The sequence below is a fragment of the Oncorhynchus nerka genome, linkage group LG4, assembly GCF_034236695.1.
Source record: "Oncorhynchus nerka isolate Pitt River linkage group LG4, Oner_Uvic_2.0, whole genome shotgun sequence".
Taxonomy (NCBI): Eukaryota; Metazoa; Chordata; class Actinopteri; order Salmoniformes; family Salmonidae; genus Oncorhynchus; species Oncorhynchus nerka.
The window spans coordinates 29,898,989-29,918,473 of record NC_088399.1 but is presented as its reverse complement, the minus strand read 5'-3'; the positions used below and the strand labels follow the sequence as shown (position 1 = coordinate 29,918,473).

The window sequence follows — 19,485 nt, the reverse complement described above, 5'->3', positions numbered from 1 at the left end:
TGATTAGACAGCGTGACTGCAATTGGGAGGGTCAGAGTAGAAGCCCACCTGGAGAGAGAGACAAAACCATAGAGAGAAACAGGTGTCAAATCAATGAGATGTATGCCACCTAAACATAAATTAGGTAAACGATAGCCTAAATTTGTTTATAGTCATAAGCTGTTGGGACAGAGGCAGGGATATAAATAAAGACCTTGATAGTTATGCTATCTTGGAGGAGATATGTGGTGGCTCTAGCCTCTGTATATCTATGTCTATATATGTGTATCCATCACATCCTCCATTTTGTGGAGAGTTTTTATCACAACCCTTCTCAGTCTCAGGATGATAGAACTTTGATTAGAAAGAGTGGGTGTGTTAGTGATGGCTGTGGCTGAAGCTGACTGCCCCTCTGGTAAGCCCTTGAGACAGTAAATCACAGTGACCTCTGCTTGACCTCCCAAAGTGTCTGTGTAGCACCATCTCAACACAGCTGCCATGACTACCCAGTGCCCACCGGACAGAATGGGGAATAGGCTAACTGTCAGAAACAGCCATTTAATCATTTTCATACAAGCACATATTGGGCTGTGTTCGATAAAGGATTAGAATTGAATTGGCCTTCCCTGCATATCTACACTATTATGTCTCCAGAAGGAGGAGGAGAGAGACAGATGGCTGTGTGCTTGTGCGGGTAAGGAGAAGAGTATGAGGGGCTACGCTGATATGAAATAGTATTAAGAGTAGAGTGCTCTGCAGCCGGAGAAGGAATGTGGGACAGAGGACAGGAGGAAGGAATACTCCTCCTAGATCCACATTCGATACGATGTGTGTGAGCCTTAGTTTCCATTTCAAATCAATGACTAGGCTATAACCAACATTAAAGAGGCAAGATACTGTGAATGTCCAAGACAATGAAAACAAACTGTCACTACACTGTCCATCTGAAGAGGACTCCCCTACAGGGCTCTGAAATCAATTACGTCATTTCCTGTTTTCCTTGACTGTGTCATGAGGGCAAAATCAATGCATGCGATTGTTCTATTGTGAACCGCAGAGTCACTTGACTGTATCCCACATGACAGGATGGGTCTATTTAGTGTTGGTCTAGTATTGGGGTTAGAGAGAAATGAAGACCTACCAACCCAACTGCAAAAGCTAAGTGGTGTTGTTAACCGTCTAACCAAATAGTAAACTGTGATACACAAGCATCAGTTAAAGTTGTTCTAGTAATAATGCAGTGTGCTAGAATTTGTATCTTATTCTATAGCTTTTTGAGCTACATGAGAACCTAACATTCCTTGGGTTCTACCACCACAAACTCTGTTTGCTACTGTCTAATTCTTTCATTTGACCTACAATACCAATGTGGCTCTTCAGAGGTGCTGAGAATAGTCCAACAACAACAGAGGCTGGTGTTTCTCTTCAGTAGGTAGTGTATTGTGCACACAGGGTGCCCTCTGGAATAAACTGTGTACCAAATGGTATCCTATATCCTATAGTGCACTACTTTTGACCAGAGCCCTGAATGGGAATAGGGTGCATTTAGGATGTTTAAACAGGCTATAATCATACAGTCCACTGGAGTAATCATAATCATACAGTCCACTTGACTGGCTGCATCACTGTTTGGTATGGAAACTGCCTGGCATTCGACCGCAAGGCGCCGCAGCGGGTCATGCACACGGCCTAGTACATCACCCTTTTTGCACAAACTCTTTTGGGACTCTTTCCTATCTGTTACTTTATTCATAGTTACATGTGTATATCTACCTCAATTACCTCATACATCTGCACATCGACTCGGTACTAGTACTCCGTGTATAGTTATCATTACTCAATGTCTTTTAATATTAGTTGTATTATTACGTTTTACTTTTCTATTATTTCCTTTCTCTCTGCATTGTCGGGAAGGGCCCGCAAAGATTTCACTGTTAGTCTACATCTGTTGTTTATGAAGCATGTGACCAATACAATGTGATTTCATTTGAGGACTAAATATAACCCGTCTGTCTGCCAGACACAACACACACCACAGAGGGGATGGAGGGAGTGTTCAGTGTTACACTGATCTCAAGCTTAGCATTGGTCAGGGGCTGTGTGAATCAAGCGTCCATGTCATCTTTTCATTGAGATCTAAAAGGCAGAACTGATCCTAGATCAGCACTGGGATGCTTGATCCATACAGCCCCTGGACCTTGAACAGAAAACTCTTGTCTATGTCCAATTGCTCAATGGAAGTTTTGTAGCACATACAGGTATCGTGATGACACATCTGTGTGCTGACAACTTGTAGACTTGTTTACGTGCTGCTGTGTGTTTTGTTGCTAACCTTACTTTGCTACCTGCCAACTTTACGGTTTTAGAGACAGCAGGAGCGGTACGTGCTGACTCCTGAGGTGCTGACCTGTTGCACCCTTGACAACCTCTGTGATTATTATTATTTGACCCTGCTGGTTATCTATGAACATTTTGGCCATGTTGTGTTATAATCTCCACCCGGCACAGCCAGAAGAGGACGGCCACCCCTCATAGCCTGGTTCCTCTCTAGGTTTCTTCCTAGGTTCTGGCCTTTCTAGGGAGTTTTTCCTAGCCACCATGCTTCTACACCTGCATTCCTTGCTGTTTGGGGTTTTAGGCTGGGTTTCTGTACAGCACTTTGTGACATCAGCTGATGTAAGAAGGGCTTTATAAATACATTTGATTGATTGATTGATTGACACACACACACACACTTATATAGACTGCCTTGGCTTCCAGGCGCATCTGATCAATAGTGTTCTCTGCCTCAGCATACTTGGTCAGCAGCCTGTTGTAGTCCTCCTAGAGAAAAGAGGGGGCAGGAAAGAGAGAGGAGGGAGGATAATAGTCAAGGCCGTGAGCTGGATAGAAAGTAGAGAAGCACTATTCTGAGCTAGACAATTGGAGCATCATTCAGTGAATTAGTGTCAGCGTGTGGAAGACACAGAAAGTTGTTTAGCTTTTGCGTCTGAGTATGTCAGAGTGCTTAGGAATCAGACTTAGTCTGAGTCTGTCAGAACGCTAAGGAATCAGAGTAAGTCTGAGTCGGTCAGAGTGCTTAGGAATCAGACTTAGTCTGAGTCTGTCAGAACGCTAAGTAATCAGAGTTAGTCTGAGTCTGTCAGAATGCTAAGGAATCAGACTTAGTCTGAGTCTGTCAGAACGCTAAGGAATCAGAGTTAGTCTGAGTCTGTCAGAATGCTAAGGAATCAGAGTTAGTCTGAGTCTGTCAGAACGCTAAGGAATCAGAGTAAGTCTGAGTCGGTCAGAGTGCTTAGGAATCAGACTTAGTCTGAGTCTGTCAGAATGCTAAGGAATCAGAGTTAGTCTGAGCGTGTCAGAATGCTAAGGAATCAGAGTTAGTCTGAGCATATCAGAATGCTAAGGAATCAGAGTTAGTCTGAGCGTGTCAGAATGCTAAGGAATCAGAGTTAGTCTGAGCGTGTCAGAATGCTAAGGAATCAGAGTTAGTCTGAACGTGTGCCTGTGGTGTGGTCCTACTCTCTGTGTATGTACCTGCAGCTGCTGTACCAGAGTGCTGGCCTGTTGTGGGCATCTGAAGTCCTCTGGCACCGTGGAGTTTAGGGGCCTGTGGGGTCCATTGGGGGTGAGGGGGTCCGTCTGTACTGCTCAGCAGCACCTCTCACTATGTCAGCAGTGGACTTGAAAACCAGTGCGGGCTCCACTGACAGAGACCTCTTTCTGGGGGAGTTTTTGCTCTTGGGGGGTGGAGGGTGTAGCCGCTTATGGGGAAGCGGACCCTGGGCTCTACCTTGGAGAAGTCTGGGGTGGGTCCCTCTCCTGGGGTGGGGTGGGGTGGGCTGTCTCATCTTCCTCGGAGAGTGAGAGGCGTGTTGCCAGTAGTTAGTGCCTGACTCATCCTATAGGCTCTCTTCACCCCCCTTGTTTCTCTATCTGAGTCGGTAAGATATCCCATGCTCAGGAAAGATGGCTGCTGGGTAAGGGGAGGTCCTAGGCTTGAGCTCCTCCCCCCCTGCCAATGAGGCCTGGGGGCATGGCTCATTTGGCTGCTGCGGGATTCCGGAAGGCTCTCTGTAAAGGTGGGTTCCTCCGGGAATGTCTCAGCTTCAATCCCGGGAGCATTAGCCAACTCCTCGGAGGAGAAGTGGAGGAGGTAAAGAAAGGTACAACCTCTGGGAGGGGAGGAGGGATACGTGGGGGATGGACTGAGCAGGTCAGGTGGGAAAAGGGAGGAGAGGTCTTCAGACACACTCTCTACCAATCGTGTCCTCCCTCTGTTGTCACTCTCTACAAACCGTGTCCTCTCTCTGTTGTCGCTCTCTACTAATCTTGTCCTCTCTCTGTTGTCACTCTCTACTAACCGTGTCCCCCCTCTGTTGTCACTCTCTACCAATCGTGTCCTCCCTCTGTTGTCACTCTCTACCAACAGTGTCCCCCCTCTGTTGTCACCCTCTACCAATCGTGTCCCCTCTCTGTTATCACTCTCTACCAACCGTGTCCCCCCTCTGTTGTCACTCTCTACCAATCGTGTCCTCCCTCTGTTGTCACTTTGTTGTCACTCCCTCTGGGTCCAAGGCTCCAGAGTACCAGGGCAGATCATCCACTCCATTCTCCACTCCCTCCTCTTCTCCCTCCTCTTCTTCCCCCAGACCCACATTATGCAAGGCGTTCTCCAGTCCTATAATCCCATTCTCATCCATCTGGCTGTGGAAGTCCTCTTCTTCCTCTTCTTTCCTGTCCCCACCTTCCTTCTCATCCCCATCCCACCAGTCCATGTCTATGGAGCTGTAGGGAGAGGGGTGTTGAGGAGCAGGGGTTCAGAACAGAACCCCTGCCCTGGTACTGCGCCCTCTGGTCTCCATCCTCTCTCTCTCTGGTTCTCTCTCTCAAGTCTGACCTCTAGCCATAGGCTGCTCTGGTGCTCCTCTGAAGCCCACCTCCCACAGCCATGGCTCAGAATCTAGCCTTCTGGACCTGGCTGTAGGTCTGTTCTTATGGAAAGCTTTGTCATGGGGGCACTGGATACCCTGAAACCAAATGCAGTAATATTACAGGATTAGTGAGGGAAGCCTAACTCACTTTGCCCAGTACAACAAATTTCAAATGCAAGCACACACATATTCACAGGTTGCATTATAAATGTTGCCCTTTCCCCTACATTGGGCACTACTTTTGACCAAGGACTTTAGGGAATAGGGTGCCATTTGGGATGCTGACATAGACACACGGTAATGCTGCGTACGCACCAACATCTGGGGAAAGTCAAATGCAGCATTATACCACTGCATCCCTACTTCTCTGAAGACAGATGTGACTTCACTACACTGAAAACTGCAGGCCATCTTTGAGGCAGTAAGGCCATCATTCAATAATTTGATGCAGAACACAGAGCTAATGAACTGTGATTAAAGAGCAAGGAAATGAACAGTCTGTCTTCATCCTCATACACAGCTGCTCCCTACTGTTAACATGGAAGCATCTTAATTAACAGATAATCATGTGTCACTCCTTCAGTATGCCCAATATTTCATGCTTACGTAGGAGGGCTTTTTCTCTCTCTCTCTCTCTTTAAACATTTTTTGGGGGTTAATGTTTGCTTTATTCAGAGACAGACTATAATATGGGGAGACAGATTAGAGAGAGACAAAGGGTGGGAACAGGGATTGAACCCCGGTCTCCCAAGTCTGTGTTTAGACCCCCAGACCATGTGGCCTGCATAAAAGAAGGGCTTTCATACAGGAGAGGGGAATGGGGATATTAATTCCTAAAGGTAATCTTAAAAGAAATAAAGATCCATGTTCCAGTTAAACTATGCAAATTATGAAGATCAATTGACAAATTTAATTGCTCAGTTTTGAGAGATATTGCATATAGCTATTTAGGCTAGCAATGGGAACACATCTGGGGTTTATATCAAGATAAAATTATTTTTTGATGTCATGGAGTCTTTGACTGTCACCATAGCAACAGACAACACCAAACCCTGCCTTACTGAGCTCGGAGAACAACAGGCCTCAAAGCTGCACTTCTTATCTCTACCTTCAGCCAATCAGCATTCACACAGCATTGACTCATGGACAACAAAAAAAGCATGGAGAGAAGACAAATGAGAAGTTTCTGGGGGTTTGAGTGGGAAGCAGCTATAGACTCATCTGTATGAGTGACACGTACCTCCTCACCATACTGGAGTGCACTTTCATGCACTTCAAAATACCTCACACAAGAATATAAACATTCTACCTGTGAATGTGTTGTAGGACGAAGAATGGAACATAATCTATTAGGATAACAAATCAGTTTTGCAAGACACAAAGACCCAGAAGTGTTTGAAGAATATATTGTTACAAACAATATGTCTAACAATAAGCAACATCCAAAAGTGTAGTTTTGAGATATGAATATTCAGATGTTGTATGTTGAATAAATGTGAAAATGTGCATTTCAGAATCTAGACATACTCCATATTTGAGAAAACACTATAATAGGGTCTTACAGGAGGCATGTATAGGTCTAAAAATGGCCTAAAATTGCCAATTTCATCATGATAAAAAAAAAAAAAATGGTTTGTGATACCAATGTAAAAAGCATGTTAAGCATCCTTCCTCTCAATGAAGTTGCTATGTGAGATTTGCCAGAACAATCTGAGACGCCAGCAGACTCATATAGCCCCTCTGGCCTCATTTCATACACACATGTATGGAGAGTCTCTCTCCACAGAGGAGAAGAGGCAGCTGGGCTGACGCAGCATGAGACAACTGAGACAACTGGGAAAACACAAGGACTTCAGGCAGATAATCAACTTCGGGGCATTTTTCAATGCTAATTTCAGATCCGGGACATAGTTCATTAGTGAATATCAGACTTATTTTGATGTAGCCTAGATAGGATGCATACAAAATAAACAACTTATCTTAAGTAGGACTATAAATTGAAACTGTAGGATCATATCTTTGATACATTGATTAGGCTAGTCTGCACATCTTCACTCGGCAATAGAGCAATATAGCCATTCTGTTGATTGTAAAGCATAAAGAATGTGGACTCACCTGTTGCTTAAATCCAAGCGACGTGTCCATACAGCCCTGAAACCATACTCCAAGATTTTATGTGGTCAGGCTGGGGTATTAAACCGTGCGGGGTTTACCTACAGCTCACAGACAGACAGGGCTGATCTGTTGAGCACACCCACTAGTACCTCTCCACAAGAGCCCCACAGAGCAACACTGACATCTAGGCCACTCCTTGGGGTGCCAGGGGAGCTGTCTCTCTTTGAGACTGGGATGACGGGAGCTGCCAAGCTAGGCTAATTAACGCCCCTGCCAGCTAGGCTCTCTGCGACGACAGACTCCCAGGCCTCCCTCCCAAAGCTGTCAGGACAGACATCAACGGAGCCAAAAGCAACACATTTCAGTTTTGAGAATTCTGATGATTCTATGAATCTATTTGAAGCCTCAGGATATCACTCAAGCTGAGAGAGAGCCCAGTCCAGTGAATATTAGCTAAGATGACCTGCTAAATATCTAAGCAACATAGGCTAATCTTCTTACGAGGCAAGGGGGAGAGATAAGGATGTGCAGACAGTCACAGAGCAGAGTTTGTTGGGTGCTCATGCTAGGACAATGACAAACAGCCCTGGGCCTAGTGCTGTGAATAATGCTCAAAGTTTTAACTTAGCAAAACCAAAGTTAGGGGACCACGGTAGTTTAGGTGACTAATACCAGGTCAACTTATTACAAAATTCCCAAGACTCCAAACTGCCTACACACAAGATTTTCCATCCTGACAACATGCTATATCAGTTAGTCAAGGTTGATCAATGTTTAGTGAGCCGAGGACAACAGTCCCACTGATGCAGTGAAATTAGGAGAAACATTACAGGGCGTCAGTGGTTCCTTGACTCCACTGGGGTAAAGCACACAGAGGCCGCCCAAGAGAGCCCATCAGACTTGTCAATTGTTCATACTTGTGTAGTAACATTGTAAAATGACTATGTAACAACAAAGTAATACATAGATACTACTAATGTACAGTATGACATTTTTACATAACATTTTAGGAATAGCTTTGCATAGCACAATGGAGTTGGGAGGTTTTATCACACACACACACACACACACACACACACACACACACACACACACACACACACACACACACACACACACACACACACACACCACAGATTCTAAACTTACCTTGTGCTTCTTAGGTTATATCATCCAAGGCAGTCGTATTCAGAGAGACAGTGAAATTGCAGCATCGGCAGACTTAAAATTAGCAGGCCTTAGTTGCCTTGAGAACTGCATACAAAAAAAGACTCAACCCAATGTCACCAAGCAAAACATGACTTCACTCAATGCCACCTGAGTAAACAAAAAGACTGAGCTATAGCTAGGTTCAGTTTCAATTCAGTCACTGACCATAGCAAAGAGTATACATCTTTATCTTAAAACCTGTGCTATAATATCTACATCTATTCTGCCTATTTATCTATTCTTTCTCGGGCATGAACGCACTCTCCAAGTCGCTCCAAGTCCCGAAAAATCAGTATTTGAATTCCCATCACTCTCTATTTTAAATTTATAGTCATAACTTATTAAAAGTAGATTACAAAGTTGATTACAGCTAATTCATACCTGATCGTGGACAATAATGTAAATCTATCAGGAAAAAGGTGAAAGAGTATTGTTGGATAATTCTTCCGTTCTCGTGGCATGGCACAGATTTTCAAAGCTAAATGTTATCAAGAAACCAAACAATTAGAGCGAAGTACCGATTGGTTCACTAGGGGGCAGGACTTTCTGACGGATTTTTCCAGAAATAAAAATGTGCAGTAAATGCATATGAAAATGTAGACATAATAATATAAGTGCCCCTCCAGTGAGTCAGAGATCAAATGCTTCTCTCTATAGCCTCCCGGATAGATATAATCAGTATATTATAATAATTATCAGAATTATGTATCAACACCAATGATGTGTATGGGTTAATACATATCATTCATTGATTATGACTCAAATGATAAAGGGGGAAATAAAACTGTTCAGTATCCCTTCATCAACATGAGGTCGGCATTTTCTTATATTTTCAATGCCATGTATTATTGTTCCTCTAGATGGCACCCTTAGATGAATTACTGCAGACACGTTCTGCGTCTGTTGTGTCTCTTATTCTACATATAAAACATGAGCAATTCTCCACATGAATGAAAACACCCATTATTCCCACACATTATGTTTATTAGTAAGGTTCGACTCCAAAAGACTGCTGATCTAAGATCAGGACCCGTAATCATAAAGCATCTCAGAGTGGGACTGCTGATCTAAGATCAGGACCCGTAATCATAAAGCATCTCAGAGTGGGACTGCTGATCTAAGATCAGGACCCGTAATCATAAAGCATCTCAGAGTGGGACTGCTGATCTAAGATCAGGACCCGTAATCATAAAGCATCTCAGAGTGGGACTGCTGATCTAAGATCAGGACCCGTAATCATAAAGCATCTCAGAGTGGGACTGCTGATCTAAGATCAGGACCCGTAATCATAAAGCATCTCAGAGTGGGACTGCTGATCTAAGATCAGGACCCGTAATCATAAAGCATCTCAGAGTGGGACTGCTGATCTAAGATCAGGACCCGTAATCATAAAGCATCTCAGAGTGGGACTGCTGATCTAAGATCAGGACCCGTACTCATAAAGCGTCTGTCTCAGAGTTGGAGAGCTGATCTAAGATCAGGACCCGTAATCATAAAGCGTCTGTCTCAGAGTTGGAGAGCTGATCTAAGATCAGGACCCGTACTCATAAAGCGTCTGTCTCAGAGTTGGAGAGCTGATCTAAGATCAGGACCCGTACTCATAAAGCGTCTGTCTCAGAGTTGGAGAGCTGATCTAAGATCAGGACCCGTACTCATAAAGCGTCTGTCTCAGAGTTGGAGAGCTGATCTAAGATCAGGACCCGTACTCATAAAGCTTTATCTTGGCCAGGTCGCAGTTTCAAATGAGAACTTGTTCTCAACTAGCCAACTTGGTTAAATAAAGGTGGAAAAAAATAATAACAATTCAGAGTAGGAGTGCTGATCCTGGATCAGGTCATTCATGTCCATGCAATCTTAGTTATTATAATATAGAAACTGACCCTAAATCAGCACTAAAACTCTGAGACGTTTTATGAATATGTAATCTTGTTCATGGAGATCTAAAAGGCAAAACTGATCCTAGATTAGCACTCCTACTCCGAGACAATTGATACATACAGCCCCAGGAATATAAGAATAAAGCTGAGGCCCCAGACCGGCATCTTCCACTGGGTGTCAATGGTGCTGCTATGGTCCTCCCCAGGAAGGGCTGAGGTAGAGGAGCCGAATACTAATGCAGTCTACAGCCAGTGATGGGGTGTCTGTGGCTAGTGGGAAAGGTGTGCCTGGTGCCAGTAACGTCAAGCCCTGGTGTGTGCCTGTGTCAGAGAGAGAGTGGGGATGCCGTTTGTGTTTTTGTGAGTGAGTGTGTGTATTGAATGAGAGAGAAAGCTTATCTGGTAGAGAAAGAATGATGAGAAAGACAGAGACAGAGACAGAGACAGAGACAAAGACAAAGACAGACAGACAGACAGACAGACAGACAGACAGACAGACAGACAGACAGACAGACAGACAGACAGACAGACAGACAGACAGACAGACAGACAGACAGACAGACAGACAGACAGACAGACAGACAGACAGACAGACAGACAGACAGACAGACAGACAGACAGACAGACAGACAGACAGACAGACAGACAGACAGACAGACAGATAGATAGATAGATAGATAGACAAGAGGGAGAGGTAGGGAGAGAGAGAGAGTAAACAGACAAGAAAACAGATACAGAGATTTAATCATAGGGTGAATGTTGCAAAGTTCTTGTTACTTTCCAAAACATCTCAGATTTTCAAGACATCCTGTTTGAAAAAGTCACTGGAATTTTGCAACCAAAGGTATTGATGTTCATGTCATGTTTCTGTATCACTTGTTTGTGTATTGTTTGAGTATGGAACATTAGTAGCCTAGAATGTGTGTGTATGACTGTCTTTCTATTTCTATGTTATTAGCTCACTGTGTTGTCATGAACTCTGCCTGAGCACAAAGGCTTAGCAGAAAAAGGCACAGACAGCCAGGCAGTTCTTGTGCAGTTACCTTTACTGTCAAATGAAACACACTTTCTGTATAAATAGCATGGCTGTGTTCAACACTTGTCATTAAACTGTACAAGAGGCAGGCAAATCAAGAACGTTGAAGGGAAGACACCAAAAACAACTTGTGCAGCTAATGGGGAGGCACACTCAGTGAGACAGAAATAAACAGTAGTGATTATCAGTAGACTCCAATAGGTTGTTATTAATATAACGTAAGATGCAGAGTGAACATTTTGCCTGCTGGGGGCAAGGAGACCCGCAGCTCCGCTAAAAACATTGACAACTGTGTGCCGTTTTCAAGGGATTGTTAAATAAATGTAAAATACTTCGCTGTAATATTATATATTATATGCCAAGTGTCTGCTGGAGTGGTGTAAAGCTCACCGTTCTCGCCTAGAATGTGTGTGTATGTGATAAATCACATTCCACCATCTGGCAGTCTGACGAACAAATCTGGGTTTTGTGGATGCTAGGAGAACGCTACCTGCCTATGTATTCACATAGTGCCAACTGTAAAGTTTGGTGGAGGAGTAATAATGGTCTGGGGCTTTTTTCATGGTTCAGGTTAGGCCCCTTAGTTCCAGTGAAGGAAAAACCTTAACGCTGCAGCATACAATGACGTTCTAGACAATTCTGTGCTTCCAACTTTGTGACAACAGTTTGGGGAAGGCCCTTTCCTGTTTCAGCATGACATGACATGCCCTCGTGCACAAAGCAAGGTCCATACAGAAATGATTTGTTGAGATCAGTGTGGAAGAACTGACTGCTATACACAGAACTCTGACCTCAACCCCATCGAACACCTTCGGGATGAATTGGAACACTGACTGCAAGCCAGGCCTAATCGCCCAACATCAGGGCTTGACCTCAGTAATGCTGTTGTGGTTGAATGGAACCAAGTCCCCGCAGCAATGTTCCAACATGTACTGGAAAGCCTTCCCAGAAGAGAGGAGGCTGTTCAAGCAGCAAAGGGGGGACCAATTTCATAATAACCCCATGATTTTGGAATGAGATGTTCGTCTAGCAGGTGTCCACATAATTTTGGCCATGTAGTGAATGAGCAGAGGGGAGAGATACATTAGAATGACCAGTCTACGGCTGCATCCAAAATGACAACCTATTCCCTACACAGTGCATTCGGAAAGAATTTAGATCCCTTCCCCACATTTTGTTATGTTACATTCTTATTCTAAAATGGATTAAATACTGTTTTTTCCTCATCCATCTACACACAATACCCCATAATGACAAAGCGAAAACAGGTTTTAAGAAATGTGTGAAAATGTATAAAAAATAAATAACAGAAATACCTTATTTACATAAGTATTTAGACCCTTTGCTATGAGACTCGAAATTGAGCTCAGGTGCATCCGGTTTCCATTGATCATCCCTGAGATATTTCTACAACTTGATTGGAGTCCACCTGTGGTAAATTCAATTGATTGGACATGATTTGGAAAGGCACACACCTGTCTATATAAAGGTCCCACAGTTGACAGTGAATGTCAGAGTTAAACCAAGTCATGAGATCGAAGGAATTGTCCATAGAGCTCCGAGACAGGATTGTGTCGAGGAACAGATCCGGGGAAGGGTACCAAAAAATCTATTCAACATTGAAGGTCCCCAAGAACACAGTGGCCTCCATCATTCTTAAATGGAAGAAGTTTGGAACCACCAAGACTCTTCCTAAAGCTGGCCGCCCAGCCAAACTGAGCAATCGGGTGAAAAGGGCCTTGGTCAGGGAGGTGACCAAGAACCCGATGGTCACTCTGACAGAGCTCCAAAGTTCCTCTGTGGAGATGGGAGAACCTTCCAGAAGGACAACCATCTCTGCAGCACTCCACCAATCAGGATCAGGAGTGGCCAGATGGAAGTCACTCCTCAGTAAAAGGCACATGACAGCCCGCTTGGCGTTTGCCAAAAGGCACCTACAGGACCCTCAGACCATGAGAAACAAGATTTTCTGGTCTGATTGAAACCAATATTGAACTCTTTGGCCTGAATGCCAAGCGTCACATCTGGAGGAAACCTGGCACCATCCCTACGGTGAGGCATGGTGTTGGCAGGATCATGCTGCAGGGATGTTTTTCAGCGGCAGAGACTGGGAGACTAGTTAGGATCGAGTGAAAGATGAACGGAGCAAAGTACAGAGAGATCCTTGATGAATACCTGCTCCAGAGCACTCAGGATCTCAGACTTGGGTGAAGGTTCAACAACCCTAAGCACACATCCAAGACAACTCAGGAGTGGCTTTGGGATAAGTGTCCTTTGTTGGCCCAGCCAGAGCCAGGACTAGAACCAGATCGAACATCTCTGGAGAGACCTGAAAATAGCTTTGCAGCGACGCTCCTCATCCAACCTGACAGAGCTTGAGAGGATCTGCAGAGAAGAATGGGAGAAACTTTCCAAATACAGGTGTGCCAAGCTTGTAGCATCATACCCAAGAAGACTCAAGGCTGTAATCGCTGCCAATGGTGCCTCAACAAAGTACTGAGTAAAGGGTCTGAATACTTATGTGAATGTGATATTTCCAAATTGCAAAAAATGTCTAAACCTGTATGTTTTGTCATTATGTGTTATTGTGTGTAGATTGATGAGAGGAAAAAACTATTTAATCTATTTTAGAATAAGGCTATAGCGTAACAAAATGTGGAAAAAGTCAAAGGGTCTGAATACTTTCTGAATGCACTGTATATAGTGCACTGATTTAGAACAGCACCTTACAGGCCCTGGTCGGAAGTAGTGCACTATATAGTGAGCAGGGTGCCATTTGGGACAGAGCCCACATCTGTGTTGTTTCCAAGTCCATGCCACAAGACAGGACACCTGCCTCTCCATCATATTCACTGATTAATCACCCTGTCATTGGATTGGACTGATTCCTTTCATCATCTCTTCCCCTCTGAATTACTCTGTAATATGGGTTAAAGAGAAAGCCAGACTGTTATTAACATCAGATCCAGGGTCAGTAATAATAAGTAATCCCAATACATTTTTTTTCAACTTTATTGAATTCCTCAAAGCCTGATATGACGTGGGGAGACAATTATGTTGGATGCTTGGGCATGGTTGAATGGCTTGGCATCAGAGTAGACAACTGACTGTATGTCTATAATATAATCACATTTATGTGGTGTAGTTAATGTGTTACTAAGATTGTTTGGGACATTTCAAGACATGTTATCGGTGTTTGAAAGAGTCCCTGTGTGTGGAGTCATGCCTGAGTCAGTGTGTGTGGAGTCATGCCTGAGTCAGTGTGTGTGGAGTCATGCCTGAGTCAGTGTGTGTGGAGTCATGCCTGAGTCAGTGTGTGTGGAGTAATGCCTGAGTCAGTGTGTGCAAAAAGAAAGTTCACTGTAGACATTACGCAATGTCTCAGAGCATGTTAGAAGCAGAACGTGGATTGACCAGTGTGTTAGTATTTGCTTTTGTGTGTGTGTGTGTGCCTTTCCCTCTCTCCTGCATCAGGTCAACCTGTGTAATGTGTGTGTGTGTGTGCCTTTCCCTCTCTCCTGCATCAGGTCAACCTGTGTAATGTGTGTGTGTGTGTGCCTTTCCCTCCCCCTGCATCAGGTCAACCTGTGTAATGTGTGTGTGTGTGTGCCTTTCCCTCTCTCCTGCATCAGGTCAACCTGTGTAATGTGTGTGTGTGTGTGTGCCTTTCCCTCCTCCTGCATCAGGTCAACCTGTGTAATGTGTGTGTGTGTGTGCCTTTCCCTCCCCCTGCATCAGGTCAACCTGTGTAATGTGTGTGTGTGTGTGCCTTTCCCTCTCTCCTGCATCAGGTCAACCTGTGTAATGTGTGTGTGTGTGTGCCTTTCCCTCCTCCTGCATCAGGTCAACCTGTGTAATGTGTGTGTGTGTGTGCCTTTCCCTCCCCCTGCATCAGGTCAACCTGTGTAATGTGTGTGTGTGTGTGCCTTTCCCTCTCTCCTGCATCAGGTCAACCTCTTTTGCTCTCTGATCCTTGCTCTGCATTCTCTGCCCATCTCCAGTGCAACAACGTAGAAACAACGTTAGACACAGTACACCTTCCTCTCATCCCTCTCTCCGAAGGGCTGTCTGTGTCATATGCACAGTGTAAAGACATGGCTCAGAGAACAAAGCCACCATTTCTGAAGCTATGCAATTCCTCCCAGATAGCAGTGTTTAATAGTGACTGCCTTGTGGATAGGAGTAGGACACACTCACACACTCCCACACACACGCTGAATGTTAAGCATTTGAGGTGGCATTGGCAGGGAATAGGGCAGTCTTCTCATGATTGTGTCTCATACTCTAAGTATGCATACAGAATACTATTGCATCCCAAATGGCACCCTATTCTCTATATAGTGGACTTCATTTTACCAGAGCCCTATCGGTCCTGGTCAAAAGTAGTGCACTATAGGAAAAGGGTGTCATTTGGGATGCTGCATAAATATACAATGATTGAAATGATGGAAAAGCTCTATTATCTGAATGGGGTGAACAAAGCACTTGTATGTTAATGGACATCAAGAGAAACCTGACTTAAACTTGATGGTTATTGTTGCTACATCAATAACTTCTATCTGTCCCTTTCTCTGTCTGTTGTTCTGTCTCTCTCTCTCTGTCCCTCTCTATCTGTCCCTTTCTCTGTCTGTCGTTCTGTCTCTCTCTCTCTGTCCCTCTCTATCTGTCCCTTTCTCTGTCTGTTGTTCTGTCTCTCTCTCTCTGTCCCTCTCTATCTGTCCCTTTCTCTGTCTGTCGTTCTGTCTCTCTCTCTCTGTCCCTCTCTATCTGTCCCTTTCTCTGTCTGTCGTTCTCTCTATCTGTCCCTTTCTATCTGTCCCTTTCTCTCTGTCGTTCTCTATCTGTCCCTTTCTCTGTCTGTCGTTCTCTATCTGTCCCTCTATCTGTCTCTTTCTCTGTCTGTCATTCTCTCTATCTGTCCCTCTCTATCTGTCTCTCTATATCTGTCCATCTCTATCTGTCCCTTTCTCTGTCTGTCGTTCTCTCTATCTGTCCCTCTCTGTCTCTCTGTCTGTCGTTCTCTCTATCTGTCTCTCTCTCTCTGTCTGTCGTTCTCTCTATCTGTCTCTCTCTCTGTCTGTCGTTCTCTCTATCTGTCCCTTTCTCTGTCTGTCGTTCTCTCTATCTGTCTCTCTCTCTTTGTCTGTCGTTCTCTCCATCTGTCCCTCTCTATCTGTCCGCTATAATGCTAAAACTCCCCTGAATGGCACATGTACCGCTTCACTCTCTCTCCCCCCTCTCTCCCCCTCCCTCGCACACCCCCCTCCCTCCCAGAGAGGAAACAAATAATCCTCCACAACAACTACTGCACTTCTCAGTTCTTTCATTGGTATCTCTCTCGCTCGCTCTCTCTGTCCATCGTTCTCTCTATCTGTCTCTCTCTCGCTCGCTCTCTCTCTGTCTGTCTCTCTGTGTCTCTCTGTCTCTCTCTGTGTCTCTGTGTCTCTCTCTGTGTCTCTCTGTCTCTCGCTCGCTCTCTCTCTGTCTGTCTCTCTGTGTCTCTCTGTCTCTCTCTGTGTCTCTGTGTCTCTCTCTGTGTCTCTCTGTCTCTCGCTCGCTCTCTCTCTGTCTGTCTCTCTGTGTCTCTCTGTCTCTCTCTGTGTCTCTTTGTCTCTCTCTGTGTCTCTCTGTCTCTCTCTGTGTCTCTCTGTCTCTCGCTCGCACTCTGTCTGTCTCTGTGTCTCTCTGTCTTTCTCTCTGTTTCTCTCTATTTCTCTTTTCCTCTTCCTGATTGCCATGACTTGCTCCTCATACCTGTTCAATTATTGGATAAAGTGCTTCTTCAAGTTCTTAGCATCAGCTCTCCATCAATCCACCGTGACTTCTGCCTGTTTGTGTGCTTGTGCGTTTGTGTGGTAAGATGGCATGCCTGTGTGTGTGTGTGCTGGGCCACATGTGTTCTGGGAGGGTGTATCGGAGAGAGCTTCTGCAGCAGTTTCCTTTCCCAAATGCCTCATTACTACCTCTTAGTAATTACTATGTGACGCAGGCCCCTGCAAGCCCCTTGTGTAAACACAAATAGTACGGCTGACTAGCACTGCCAGAGAGGGCAATTAAAACACAATCATCTCCATTACTCTTCACTTGGGGACACATTTGCAGAAAAGGGACTTAACAGTACACTTTGAAGAATTCTACTTTTTAAGCATGTAAGATAGTAGGTTTCTATAATTCATAGATTATCTTTATGTATATATTGTATAGTATCTACATTTGTACATTTACAAAAACAAACTGTCATTGGAAAATGGTATTTCCTCCTGCCTCTTCCATCTGCTGGATGGAAGGCTGGCTTGCGTCCCACCTTATTCCCTATTTAGTGCACTACTATTTACCAGGGCACATAGGGTTCTGGTCAAAGGTAGTGCGCTATATTGGAATAGGGTGCTATTTGCGACACAGGCTGTGTCTCTTGCGTGTGCTGTTAGTCTCTCAGACTGACACAGGTTAGTAGACACTGACCGCTAACTGACCACTAACTGACCGCTTCAGGAGCATATCTTCTGGCAGAGCTCTAGTGCTGATGGCGTCATTGTCCAATTGTCCATTTGAGATCCACAGGATGAAGCCACTAGCCAACACAGATAGAGTGACAGTACATGAGATTGCCATAAACTCATACAATAAGGTGTCCAGAGAGATGACTGCTGCAGGGAGTATCCTAAAAACCAAGGTCACAAGGATGGTGAAAGTCCATGAAAATCAGAAATCATGGCAACTTAGAGTGCAACTGTGTCCGTGTCTTGTTTTGGGGCTAAAAGCTGGAGGATGTTGAGGATGGTGAGGCCAAGTGACCAGATAAAGGTTGGTAGATGAACCAATGTACAGAACAGTGTGTAGGACTATGCCGCTTTGCCCCCCCACAGCCACCCCCTATCCTCTCCAGCTCTGTAGCCCCTGTCCCTCCTCCCTCCTCCCTCCATGATAAGAGTCTCTCTCTCCTTCTCTTCTTCCTTTACTTCCTCCTACAGTGCCACGTTGAACTCTGTGACCAGGAAGTCCACATGTTCTCTCTCTTTGGTCTTGAAAGCCTCAGCGATGAGGCGCGCTGCATCCCTGTGCTCCCGGCCCCTCAGGGAAACCCCATTTACTTCCAGGATTACCTGACCCACCTGCAGCTGCCCGCAGTTGTGTGCCGAACCGCCCCTCTGAGAGAGAGAGGGAGAGAGAGAGAGAGAGAGAGAGAGAGACCTAGAACATTTATTTGTGATAAAGAGAGCACAAACAGACGACAAACACTCGTTGGCACATCGTCACTGTTACAATTACTAATAAACCAGGAAGCAAAAGGACCTTTGTGATCTCATCTCTCATCACTGTTCCAGTCCCTCAGCTCAGCTCAAATCAAATGAAATTGTATTTGTTCCATGTTTTGTAAACAACAGGTGTAAACTAACAGTGAAATGTTTACTTACGGGTCCTTCCCAACAATGCAGAGAGAAAAATAGAAGAAAAAAACTAGAAGAAATTATAACACGATGAATAAATACACAATGAGTAACAATAACTTGGCTATATACACGGGGTACCAGTACTGTGTTGATGTGCAGGGGTACGAATGTATGGAGGTCGATATATACATATAGGTAGCCATCTCATTTGGAACGTTCACATGGACTGTGACGACCTGAGAGACTAAAGATACTACAAGAGTAAAACCAAAGATACTGGTAACTAACCCAAGATATATCACCGGCATCGTTCCCAATGATAGCAAATTAAGCATAGTGGGCAAAACAAGCGAGCAGGTGGGCAAAGCCAAGCACGAGCTAGCAAGATCCTAGACCCTATCCTAGACCCTATCCTAGACCCTATCCTAGACCCTATCCTAGACCCTATCCTAGACCCTATCCTAGACCCTATCCTAGACCCTATCCTAGCCTTATTTGAGCATGTATTTGCATATTTCCGTTAGAGAACGCCTTCTCTGTGAAGGCCTTCTCCTTCTTAACACCATTCTTTGCCATTTTGGCAAAGGGTCAAGTCTACAAAACTTTGACTCTGTTCGTAACAGACTGTAGTTTTGGGAACTGAAAACTGTATTGAGATCGAATGTTTCATTGATGAGAAGAATGTCAGCCAAGTTTCACCTAGCTCCATCTTCTCCCACCATTTTTTATATCCAAAGTCAAAAGGCCTCCTGCAGGGCTGGGGGCTGGGATTCATTTTTATTTTGTACAAAATATATATAAATATAGGACAAAACACACATCATGACAAGAGAGACAACACAACACTACATAAAAGAGAGATCTAGGCAGCAACACATGACAACACAGCATGGTAGCAACACAACATAACAACAACATGGTAGCAACACAACATGGTAGCAGCA

General features: G+C 44.6%; 1 pseudogene; it reads right to left on the bottom strand.

Moving 5' to 3' along the window:
- Window positions 1-3: 3 nt before the first annotated feature.
- On the bottom strand, window positions 4-18,849 carry LOC115128880 (uncharacterized; annotated as a pseudogene).
- Window positions 18,850-19,485: the final 636 nt, after the last annotated feature.